The sequence below is a fragment of the Elaeis guineensis genome, chromosome 11 (genome assembly GCF_000442705.2).
Source record: "Elaeis guineensis isolate ETL-2024a chromosome 11, EG11, whole genome shotgun sequence".
NCBI classification, from domain to species: domain Eukaryota; kingdom Viridiplantae; phylum Streptophyta; class Magnoliopsida; order Arecales; family Arecaceae; genus Elaeis; species Elaeis guineensis.
Window position 1 is genome coordinate 64,555,134 of NC_026003.2, and position 14,375 is coordinate 64,569,508.

Here is a 14,375-nt window from a genome sequence, read left to right on the forward strand (position 1 = left end):
AGGGACATGAGGAAGGACCAAGGGGCACCAACTCTTGGCACTCCAATCTCTCACGTGGAGAAAAAAATCTCTGTGATGTATTTTTGGTATAGAAGATCCTTCACATAGAAGGACTCTTCCTCTTCTATGCCTTATAAATTTTTTACATAAATTCAGCATGTAATATTTAAGGATCTGGATGAGAACTGAAGAGATAAGATAAGAGTCTTCTTTAAAAAAGACTCTTTATATCTCAACGCAAATTAAGCGGGGGTGGCATTAAATTTTTAGTGAGAGACCTGATGGGCATAGAGGACTCTTTCCACACTTCAAATACTTTCAAGTTGGATAAGAACTAAATTAAAATATACCCAATCCCATTAGGTCAAAGGCAATTGGTCTAGTTTAGCTCAAACACTTTGAACTGAACCTAATTAGGAACTTGGATTAATATAATATGCTAGCATATCAAATTAACCCCTAGAATTTATATTAAATTTTAATTAAATCAGACCAAGACCAAATTCTAAAGTGTGTGACCCATTGGACTTCAAATCTAGCCAGCAGTGGACACAAATTCTTAACGTAACCCTAATCCAAACAGATTAGGTCAGCTCAAAAATCCCAATCAACCAGGACTCTTCCTAATTAATTCTTGAATTAAACTCTTTTAATTATGATGAGTTTATAAGTCAAGATTTATATCTAGTAATGTATCATGACTACCTAAAAAAATTAAAATTTTGATAAAAAATTATCAAAATATCCTTCAGTGGTAAGTTACTGTGTAATTCAATCCTTCAGTCAAACAACATCCTAGATGAGGTGTGAGCATGGAAACATGTCAAACCCAATTGCTCATCTATATATATCTCAATCAAAAGATGATAATTCTATTGGGTTTTGATGATGCAGTAGAATATGAATTTTAAAAAATTTTAACATGCATCCAACAGTTGAAATAATGTTTAACATTTAAACAAGACCACCGGAACACACAAACCCTAGGAACCCCTTGATGATTACAATCAAACCATAAAAGCATGTATATCGGGAGAAGACTAGAAGTCATATACCACCATGAAGATCATAAACTAATAATTTTAGATCTCCATGAGACTCCAAAGTAGAAGCCCTCCAACAGTGATCCACACAGCATTGATCAGGGTCCTTCCCAACTCGACATGGTGCTGCAGCCTTCTTCGTAAGTGCGCTGTCGATTGTTCTTTGCAAGAATAGGTTGCACCAATACTTGTATGCCTTCATGACCTCCACTAAGACCTCTCTAAGAACCCTTTCTCAAAAAATCTCATTATACACAAATCAGATTTTATGTTCAACACATGAACAATCTGATTTTTTGGACAAGCATCTTATGATTTCCATTTTCCTTCCTCTCTTTCTTACTATTTTTCTCTCCCTTTCCCTTTCTATTTTTACTTCAAATTTTTTTCACCTCATACTCATATAATCCCACATCCAAAACTATTTTTGGATAATTTTTATGCCATATGAGGCACTGCTTAAATAATGGATGAAGGGGCGCCACACAAGACATCAAGGGGTGCCAACTCTTGGCATCCCAACTCCCTTACACACTCCATATTAATTTTTTGCATGTAATCCCATAGGTTAAAGAATGGAAAATGAAGTGTTTTACCTAAAGAAGGACTCTTCCTCTATCAGAAAAAAATTGAATACCGTAATATGACATGTGGAAAGGGAGAATGCGTGAAATAATTAAGAGTCCTTAACTCTTAAGACTCTATCTTATCCAATGCATAAAAGTGGCATCCCATAATATTTGGCATTCAAACTCCTTCTAGAAGAAGGACTCTCCTTCCTCTTCTGCACTTATAATCCCAAAAGACATCTGATGTCATGAGAAAATAATAAATGCATAGAAATTAATGGAAGAAAATAAGAGTCCACATAGAAATGGACTCTTCCATTTCAATGCCAAAAATGGGGCGTCCCATATTTATTTTGGCATGGATTCCTTCCAAGAGAAGGATTCAACTTCCTCTTCCATGTCCCACATCCCAAGGCTCTATTTGATGGCACACAAAATTAAGGAATGCATGGAACATGTAAGAAAATTAAGAGGAGTGGAAGAGAAGGTTTCCTCTCCTTAAACCCAAAATTAATGTGACCCCACCTTTAATTTTTCAGGTGATTTTGATGTGGAGATGATGGATTTAAATGGAACTCTTCCATTAAAAACTAGATAAGCCATCTATTTAAAAATAGGTTCAAACCCAATCACATTAGGTCAAGGCAACAAGTCTAGGTTAGCACAAACATCTTTACACTGAATCCAATTGGGAACTTGAGTTAATTCATATGCTAGCAATTCAATTAACCCATTAAATTTATAATAAATTCAAATAGATTGGATCAAGATCAAATTTTTATTGTGTGTGACTCATTGAGTTTCAAATCTAGCTAGCAGTGGACCTAAACTCTCGACATAACCCTAATCCGATTGGATTAGGTCAGCTGGAGAGTCCCAATCAACTAAAACTCTTTCTAATTGATTCTTGAATTAAACTCTTTTAATTTTGATGAATCTATAAGTCAAAATTGATGTCTAACAATGTATCATAACTATCCGAAAGATTTGAAATTTAGTAGAAATACCAAAATTACTCTTTCGTGGTGAGTTACCATGCGATTCAATCTTTCAATCATACAACATCCTGAAAAGGCCATGGATATGAAAATATGTCAAATCTAAATATCTAACTATATGTATCTTGATCTGATAATGATGATTCAGTTGATGAATCAGTAAAAATTCTTTCTACTGTTCATCCCTGCTCTGGCCAGAGACTTTTAGAATCACCATCCTATGAGATCACATAGGATGTTCTCTCCTTTTACAAGTAGTAATCGATTCTTTGTTGACCACTCACAACCTCCATGCACACTTTGCCATACCCAGAATATCCCATACATATCTCAAAGTGGTGTGCTAGGGAACAAACCAGAGTAAGGGTCCATACACATAAGGTACCATGGTGATCTCAGGTCAAAGGATCACATACACTACTCCCACTGAAGAACCATCTGTCGATATACTGTAGGGCTCCATCAGATATTCTTCTTATGGATCAATTCAGTGAACTCATTCTTTAATAAGTACCTACATCCTTGTATTAGTGTCACCGCACAAGTGGTTGTGATATCAACCACCCTCTCCATTGAGCATACATAGGATATACCAGTCTTACCAGAATCATCGATCTTTGACTTGAAGATTCAACGACTGAAAATATTTTAGATTGAGGCTATCAAGATTTTAGATCTCACTGGTATGATCTCATCATAACCCTAAAATCATTGCCCTAATCTATGAGGTTTATCATAATCATAAGAATATGATACTGCAAATGATAAAACATAATACCTCATATAAATAAAATAATTAATGCCATACAAATGAGTAGGAAGATATCACAGAAAAGTCTCTTCGCATCCCCATATGATTGGCTTGTAGGGTACTATTCTTTCAATCTCTCACTTGCACTAAAGCCAATCGCCTCATACTTGATGCCCATGCAATCAGGATGCGGTTACACTGTTGCTGTGTAAGGCTTAGTGAACATGTCCGTTATGATGTTCTTAATAATAATAACTCATTTTATGATCATATCATGAATGAGGTGAAAGTACCTAGGATGTGCGTAAGTACCTAGTGAGATTACACCTAACTCAGTGATGAACCCTTTAATCTAGCAACTTTCCTAAGCAAACTTTACCAACAACATTTAACTGAAACAAATACAGTATGCTATTTGGAACTTTTCCAATCACTGCTCCTTTAGTACTTCTTAAGTACTTTGAGAATGCTTTTCACAGTTTTTATAAGATCCTATAATGGATCTACCTGAAATCAACAATTGCTCAAGATATAATCACATCAGGCTTGGTACATTGAATATATGGGTAAGTAAACACCTTTACACCCATTCATGTTGAACCCTTTCAACATTAATTCCATGTACCTGGACTGGGACAAGCCTGCATCCACTCACACCTATCCCTATAGATGCCAAGTATATTGGATGCTTAATCCAAGTCTTTTCATGAAAAGTTCTATGATAAGCAAGTTATTGACCGAGTGCAATATCGAGACTACCTTCCCAATATACTGTATGTCACCCACATACATAATCAAGAAGTTAGTGGAACTCTCACTTATCTTCTTGCACACACATATGATTCATCTATATTTGATAAAGTCAAACGTCCCATCAAAAATAGAAGTACCTACTCCTCATAAACTGCTTGAATTCTTAAAAGCATTTGCCCTTCCACTAGAGACTACTTCTCTAGATGGAGTATGGCAATAGCAAAAATCCGAATAGACATCTCTGATAGCAACCTGTTGGGACATACCCATAGGTGCTTCAACCATAGTCTAGACATGGTTGAAGTTCAGGGAGTTAATTTTGGATGTCAAGATTTCAGGCCAACTGTTAGAGTCTTACTCATAACAATCTCTGAATGGGTCAAGTAAAACATCATATACAATGATGTATGGTGTACTACCATTCACAATGACAAACCCATATTTGAGTGGTATATTACATACTCAAATTGACCTTTGGTGAGGAGATGTGTATCATGGTCGTGCCTCATCACTGGGCACATCTGGTTGAGGATTAACTTATAGACACTCCACAGGTTAAGATAGGATAGTTTACAGGTCTTGAACTTCTCAAGTTCAATTATCCTCCCACTGTCTCCTTTTAGAAATTTTTTTTTCCTAAAAAGTGGCATACCTGCTGACAAAACACCTTTCACATAAGCAAGCAATCTATCTTTTGTCCTTTTCATATCTTATATGGAGTGCTCGTAACAGATTTTGATAATATCTAACATATATAGTAATTTCAAAGATATATCCTCAGAATGAGACAATAATATTTGTAAGTATTTTAGAAAATATATCATTTCATATATGAAGTGTCAATCTCTGAGTTGAGATATTATTAATCTTCGAACATCCATATGTTCAAGACCTAATACCTAGCTTGCCCTAAGATATGTGACCGACACATATATATTTTTTATTCTCATCAATATGAAAAACAACATTATTAAGTGATAGAAACATAAGACTATAACCATAAAATTTATCAAAAGAATAGTAACTTTTACTATTAACATTAATTTCAAATCTATGTTACAATAACATAGGGATTGAAATAATATTTTTGATAAACAATGGTCTATTAGTTTCTAAATAAATAGGTTTCTGCAGTCTTAGCATGAATGGACTATCCATCAGTGCCAAAAGGCAAGTAGTCACCTCACTTCAGCTTTATAGGTCTAGCAACACTTTGCATATGAGGAACCTATAATAGGTATCACATACCTAAAAATTCTAAAGTTGAAACCCTCAATGATTATTAGTTTGTATCATATACAAACTATTAGCAGATGCAACTTTTGCATCCTGCTATAGCTTTACACTTGCAAGATAATTCTTACAATTATTGCTAATCAATGCTGCAACAATATTAGATACCTATAGTAAAGATATTTTTCACCTTCTATTCCTTAACCATTCATTTAAGTTTGATCAATTTTAAAAATATCCTAAGCAGTGAATATAAAGATCCAAATATGTGTATAAGAACATAAAAAGAGACTACTCATGATGACATGCACAAGTTAGATGAGGATTTTTATCTAATTATGTCTCCCACTATTTTAACAAATTTTATAGCCCTCAAGTATGAAATCGAGGAACCTTATCATAAAGTTCTTAGTGGGGTTGAGACTTCAATTGCTCATAAAAAGTCTTGTGGATAGCACAACAAGCTCCTATGAGTTTAAGGATAAGTAACTTTTTACTAATTATATCTCATGCAACTCTCAACATAATTTTTACCTCTAAAATACTTATAGCCTTGTGGATAGCATAACAAACTATAGTATTTTAGTTAAGTCATATCCTTCAGTCCTATATGGTCATATCTGGATAATACTACTCTTGTGGATAGCACAACAAGGCAGCACTACTAAATATGCCATAAACATCACTAGGTTAACATCATACCAATCACTATAGCAAGCTTTGTGGATAGCACAATAAACTTACTACAGTTTTTGATATACTTTATTGACCTAGTATGAGCTAAATACCATTAGTATTATTATGCACCAAGACAATATCAAATCAGTCCTCACAGAAAGCTTTGTGGATAGCACAACAAGCCTACTATGGTTATTGAGATAATACTGTCTTAGCATGAAAGAACGCATGGGTAGTATTCTTAACACTTCGCCATTATGACTTAATATAATTTATATGAAAGACTTAGGTCTCAAGCACATCCTTAACATATATATGCATCAAATGCTATGTAAAATTAAACTCCTAACTACCATTATGTAAAAGAAAATATAAAGGAAAACAAATAGTTATGGACTTTTGGAAAAATTATCTGAGCCACAGGATGATCTTTGGGTCTAACCCTATGTGTATCATAGATTAAATCATCTCATGATCAATCTTAATGCACCTCAACTCTCTAAAATCCAGATAGTCCAGTCTTCATCACCATGAAGACTATCATGAATGCTTGACCTTGATTTGAAAATAGTTAAAATAATTTCTATTTGTTCTCAAATAATTTTTTTCTATAATTTTACATCATTATGTAAAAATTCCAATCAATAGTTGAAAATATAGAAAAGAGAGGTTCAGCTGATAATATAATGCATCAAGGACAACCAACCCCTATTGCAACTCTTGCAAATGTATTAATATAATCAACTAGCATGTAAGCATTCATACATATATCCATCACATGGATGTTTCATAGTCCATAACAAATCAACATAATATTTTATAATAATTATAAAATATTATAACAAACAACTCATGTTATTTCAATTGTGATATCATTCAAACACATATCAATAAAGAAGTTCAAAATTATGGGTATAAGACCCATCTAGGATTTTTGATTCGAGTTCAACACTTGATCCAATAGTAACTTTTAAGTTAAATCTAATTCAATTAGGTTAATGCAGATTCGATCACCCATAACTCAGACCCTAATCAAATTAGGTAAATGATAAATTTGATTAACCAAAATGAAATATGGCTTCTAATCAAATTAGAACTATGAACTTGATTTAATCTATAATCATTAAACTCTAATCACATTAGAATAATGAATTATAGTTAAACCAATCCATCAGCACAAAAATTCTAATCCATTGTGTGATGCATCCTATCCATGACTAAAAATTTTTCGATCCCACACACACCTCAAACAACAATCAAAATGGTCAACCCATAATGGTAAGTGCCTGATAACATTGTGGTCGGCCCTTGGATCTTACATAAATATATCAAATGCAAAACCCTCAAGTCTTGATAATGTACATCCATATGTAACATTCCAAGACCCCCGCACATCACATGCACTGGATTTCAATTCTATCAAAAAATAGATCATAGGATCTAAATTAAACTTATCACACAATTCTATAAATCATGAAATTTTATATCCAAAGTTCGATCATGGATCGATAACATTTATCATTTGCAAAAATGCATCATAAACATCAACTAAACATCAATTAGAAAAACTGATTTTAACATAGTTTGAACTGGACCAATCCATATCACAATAATAACATGAAATTTGACTGAATCTATCAAAGATGACTCTGATACCACTATTAGGTTTCAATGACATAGTGAAATATGAATTTCAAAAAATTTTAACATACATCCAATAGTTGAAAACAATGTTTAACATTTAAACAAGACCACTGGAACACAAAAATCCTAGGAACCCCTTGGTGATTACAATCAAACCACAAAAGCATATATATCAGGAGAAGACCAGAAGTCATATACCATCATGAAGACCACAAACTTGTGATTTTGAGATCTCCATAAGACTCCAAAATAGAAGTCCTCTAATGGTGATCCACATAGGATTGATCAGGGTCCTTCCCAACTTGACATGGTACTATAACCCTCTTCATAAGTGCGCTGCTGATTGTCCTTCTCAAGAACAGGTTGCACCAACATTTATATGCCTTCATGACCTCCACTAAGACCTCTCTAGAAATCTTTTCTCAAAAGATCTCACTACACACAAATTAGATTTTATGTTCAACACATGAACAATCTGATGTTTTGGACAAGCATCTCATGCTTTACATTTTCCTTCCTCTCTTCCTTATTATTTTTCTCTCCCTTTCTCTTTCTATTTTTTCTTCAAATTTTTTCCACTTGTTGCTCCTTGAATTGATTTTGATGATTACAAAGCATTTGAGGGGATTACTAATGATTTTAGATTAGAAAAAGACTTATTGTATTTTAGGGGCAAAATTGTAATTTTGTCAAGACCTGATTTAGAAGCCTCAAAGCAAGAACTAAAGACGTACAATCTATTGGAGGAAATTTCAATATTTTTAAAAGTATATTTTATAAGAAAACTAGATTTTTATTTTTGAGTCGACCCCATGAGTCGACTCATGGCTTAAAGGGCCGAACGGCACGCTGAAATTTTGGCTGGCACACTCTGTGAGTCGACCCCATGGGTTGACCCCTTGGCATGAGTCGACTCTATGAGTCGACCTCTGCTGCTCTACAGGCCAAAATTATAGAATAGTTATTTTCTGCTCTTTTCCACAGAGGTCAACCCCATGAATCGACCCATGAGCATGAGTCGACCCTATGAGTCGACCCCTGTGATGAAAAAATTCTGCAACGGCTAGTTTTTAACCCATTTTAATTATATTTAATGCTCATTTAATGTGATCTAACGGCTCTATTTCAGCATAAAGGAGGAAATCAACAAGAGAGAAAGATTTGAAAAAGGTTCTTCAAGCATTCTTGTCAACCCTAAGCAAGAGCCCACAAAAAGAGTTCAAGAAGCTTTTATTTCAAGTTCACCAACTCCTCAAGAGTTCATTAAAGTCTCCAACCACCTTGAGAAAATCAAGAAGAGCTTCCTTCTAATTGTGTAAAGTGTATTTAAAGCTTTATTCGCTCATTAAAGGAGCTTCATCTGTATTTCTGTGCAATTAACTGTAATACTCTTCTTGAGTTATTATTTTTATTTTGGAAGGGTTTCAAAATGTGGAAAGGTTGATCCGAACCTTGAATTGAATTGTATTGGATTGGCTTATACCCAAAAAACAAATGGTCTAGCTTGGGATAGCTAGAGTCAGAGGTTCTGACGACTGTATTCAGGTTAAATACAGTTTAGTGGATTGGAATTTCAAGTAGGAGCTTGGGGAGTGGATGTAGGTGCAAGGTTGGTACCGAACCACTATAAATCCTCTTGTTTGTATTGTGCTTAATTGCTCCCTTTTAAACTTCTTTATTCTCTTATATTCTTGCATCCAACCATTACCCTTGCATCAATTACACTCTTCTTACTTATCTTGCTATTGTTAAATATTCTTCATAAGTTGTAAGTTAAGTTTAAATTTTTAGAAACCCAATTCACCCTCCCCCCTCTTAGGTTGCATAGCAGGGCAACAAGTGGTATCAGAGCCCAGTGCTCTAGCTCTACGTTGATTTAACCAATCAAAGAGCTAAAGATCTATGGCAACTCAAGTTGGCACTTCTCTAACCGAGGGGCAGTCCACTAACCGACCTTCACTTTTTAATGGGTCAAACTATACCTATTGAAAAGCTCGGATGAAAATCTTCATTCAAGCACTTGACTATGATATGTGGAATATCATAGTAAATGGACCACACACACCCATTAAAATTATTGACGGTATGGAATCAACCAAATCCGAAAAAGAATGGGATGAGGTTGATAAGAAAATGGCTCAACTAAATGCTAAAGCCATGAATGTCTTGTATTGTGCCCTAGATGCTAATGAATTCAATCATATTTCAACTTGCATGTCTACTAAGAAAATATGGGATAGATTAGAAGTAACTCATGAAGGAACTAATCAAGTGAAAGAATCCAAAATTAATATGCTCGTGCATAAATATGAATTTTTTAAAATGGAGCATGATGAATCTATAACTGAAATGTTTACTCGCTTTACTGATATTATAAATGATTTAAAAAGTCTTGGTAAATCTTATTCTAACAGTGAACTCGTGAGGAAGATTCTTAGGTCCTTACCAAGAACTTGGGAAGCCATAGTGACCGCTGTCCAAGAAGCCAAGGATCTGAACATCCTACCCTTGAAAGAGCTTCTAGGATCACTGATGACACATGAGCTGAGCATGAAACAACATCAAGAAGAAGTCAAAAAGAAGAGGACAATTCCCTTAAATCCATGACTCAACTTGATGAAGAAACTGATGATACAGAAAATGAAGAGCAGGATAAAGAAATGACTCTTATTACTAGAAGGTTTAAGAAATTTTTGAGGAAAAGAAAATAAGGAATGAGGAAGAGGCCACCCACAAAAGGAAAATATAGCAAAGAAAAGGATAAAGAACAACCCCTTATTTGCTACGAATGCAAAAAACCGGGATATTTTAAGTCTGAATGCCTACAAATGAAGAAAGGTTCCAAGAAGTACAAGAAGAAGGCCATGATGGCTGCTTGGAGTGGAAGTGATGAGTCAAGCTCCGAAGAAGAAGACTCAAATGAACAAGCCAACTGGTACCTTATGGCACATAAAAATGAGGTAAATTCTGCAACTCCTGTTGACTTTACCTTTGAAGAACTTCATGAAGGTTTTTATGATTTAATTGATGAACTAAAGAAGCTAGGGGTACAGAACAAAGAGTTAAAATCAAAGAATCAATCTTTACTAAAACAAAATGAGAGCATTTCGAATGAAAAATCTACCCTATTTCAAGAAAATCTGAACTTAAAGAGTGAAATTGCCAAGCTAAAACCAATAGTTGAGAAATTCACCTTAAGTTCTAATAAACTTAATATGATTCTTGAAAATCAAAATGCTGTTTATGATAAGGCTGGTCTTAGTTACAACCCCTTAAAGAAACAAAAGTTTCTAAAAAATATCTATATAAACTCTTCAAACAACAAGTTTTCAAACATTACTTGCTTCAAATATGGTAAAATAGGTCACAAGTCATACACTTATCTCTCTAACAAATTTTTAAATTCTAATGCAAAGAAAATATGGGTTCCAAAAGGAACCATTGTGACTAACCAAAAAGGACCCAAGAAAGCTTGGGTACCTAAAGTAAAAACTTGACTTTTGCTTGCAGGTGTGTCTAGCATCCCAAGGAGCAAACTGAAAATAGTATCTTGATAGCGGATGCTCGAGACACATGACTATTGATGAATCTCAATTCATCACACTTGATGCTAAAAATGGAGGGATGGTCACCTTTGGAGACAATGGCAAAGGAAAGATCATCGGTATAGGTAACATTGGTATCACTCCCTCCAAGTATATTGAAAATATTCTATTAGTAGATAGTTTAAAACATAATTTATTAAGCATCAGTCAATTTTGTGATAAAGGATACAAAGTTATTTTTGAATCTTGTATTTGCATTGTAACTAGTCCCGTTAATGAAGGCATTAAATTTGTTGGGCATAGACATGGCAATATTTATATGGTAGATTTGAATGATCTAACCAAAATAAACATGCAATGCCTAGTATCCTTGAATGCCAAGATTAATGAGACTAGTTAGCTTTGGCATTGTAGGCTTGCATATATTAGCATGCATTCACTTTCAAAACTCATTAAGAAGGAATTGGTTATTGGCTTACCCAAATTGAACTTTGAAAAGGATAGAATTTGTGATGCATGCCAACTAGGTAAACAAACAAGAGTTTCATTCAAATCTAAAAATATTGTTTCAACTTCTAGGCTGTTAGAACTATTGCACATGGATTTATTTGGATCTACTAGAACTACTAGTCTAGGAGGAAAATGATATGATTTTGTAATTATTGATGATTTCTCTCATTTTACATGGGTTTTCTTTTTGATACACAAGGATGAAACTTTTTAAGTTTTCTCTAAATTTTATCGAAAAGTCATAAATGTGAAAGGTTTTTCAATTCAAAATATTTGAAGTGATCATGGAATCAAATTTGAAAATCAAGATTTTAAAAAATTTTGTGATGAAAAAAGAATAGGCCATAACTTTTCGGCACCTAGGACACTCCAACAAAATGGAGTAGTAGAAAGAAAAAATAGAACCCTTGAAGAAATGGCCCGTACCATGCTATGTGAAAGCAACCTTCCAAGATACTTTTGGGCAGAAGCTATTAACACAGCATGTTACATATTAAATCATGCTTTAATTAGATAAATTTTAAAGAAAACTCCCTATGAGCTTTGGAAAGGAAGAAAACCAAACATTGCATATTTTCATGTTTTTGAGTGCCGATGCTTTGTATTAAATAATGGTAAAGAAAGACTAGAAAAATTTGATGCAAAATCTGATGAAATAAATTTTTTTGGTTACTCCTCTTCTAGTAAAGCCTTTAGAGTTTTCAACAAAAGAACATTAGTAGTAGAGGAGTCAATTCATATTGTCTTTGATGAAACTAACGATCTTTCTTCAAGGAAGAATGAAGGTTTTGATGATGCAGATCCTCTTATAGAAGGGATAAAGGAGATCAATCTGAAAGATTCAACAATTCAAGATGATGAAGAATATGAAGACAAATAAGATGAGGAAGGTGAAGAATGACAAGAACAACCTCAAGGTACAAATAATCTATCCAAAGAATGGAGGTATGATCACAATCACCTCAAGAAACTAATCATTGGTGATCCTACACATGGTGTAAGAACTCGTTCCTCACTTAAAGATGCATTCAATCATTGCACTTTTGTCTTTCATCTTGAACCTAAAACTATAGACGAAGCTGAAAAAGATTATAATTGGATTAATGCAATGCAAGAAGAACTTAATCAATTTGAAAGAAATAATGTATGGATCTTAGTATCAAGACCTAAAAACTATTCAATAATTGCACAAAATGGGTATATAAGAATAAATTGGATGAACATGGAAATGTGATAAGAAATAAAGCAAGATTGGTTGCAAAAGGTTATAATCAAGAAGAAGAAATTGATTTTGATGAGACTTTTGCACCTATTGCTAGATTAGAGGCAATCAGACTTCTACTTGCATATGCTTGCTTTATGAAATTTAAATTATTCTAAATGGATGTCAAAAGTATCTTTTTGAATGGATATATTGCTGAAGAAGTTTATGTAGAACAAACTTCAGGTTTTGAAAATCATGCTTTTCTTAATTATATTTTTAAATTAAATAAAGCTCTATATGGTTTGAAACAAGCACCCAGGGCTTAGTATGAAAAGCTAAGCAAATTTTTACTCAATAATGATTTTTCAAAAGAAAATATAGACACAACTTTTTTCATTAAAAGAAATCAAGATGATATATTAGTTATACAAATATATATCGATGACATTATTTTTGGGTCTACTAATGAAACTCTTTGTCAAGATTTTGCAAAGCTCATGCAGGGGGAGTTCGAGATGAGCATGATGGGAGAACTCACATTCTTCCTTGGACTCCAAATCAAACAAACAAAGAAAAGAATCTCTATCATCCAAAGCAAGTACATAAGAGAATTACTCAAAAGATTTGGAATGGAGAACTCCAAACCGATTGGCACACCCATGAGCCCAACATGTAAGCTTGACAAGGACGAAGAAGGTAAAAAGTAGACTTAAAATTTTATAAGGTATGATTGGTTCTCTATTATATTTAACTACTAATAGACCTAATATTATGTTTAGTGTTTGACTATGTGCTTGTTTTCAATCAAATCCAAAAGAATCACACTTGAATGCAGTTAAAAAAATCCTTAGATATTTAAATGGTACACAAACTTTAAGATTATGGTATTCTAAGGACTTACTAATTGACTTAATAGGATATTCAGATATCGATTTTGCTGGATATAATTAGATAGAAAAAGTACTAGTGGAACTTGCCAATTTTTTGGAGTTAACCTAATCTCTTGGTTTAGCAAGAAACAAAATTCAGTATCACTGTCTACAGCCGAGGCTGAATACATTGCAGCCGGAAGTTGTTGTGCTCAAATCTTATGGATTAAGCAACAACTCGAAGACTTTGGTATCAAACTTAATAAAACTTCCATAAGATGTGATAACACTAGTGCTATAAATCTCACTAAAAATCTAATTCAACATTCTAGGTCAAAACATATTGAAATCAGGCATCTTTTCATATGAGAACATGTCCAAAATAAAGACATAATTCTTGACTATGTTTGTACTAAAAAATAATTAGCTGACATCTTTACCAAGGCCTTAAGTGAAGATAGATTTTATGAAATTAGGAGAGAACTAGGAATCCTTGATCCATCTGCATAAGTGTCTCTCTGATTTCAAGGTATCATCACCAAAAATCCTTTTAGCTTAATTCTCATCTTTTTCTTTTG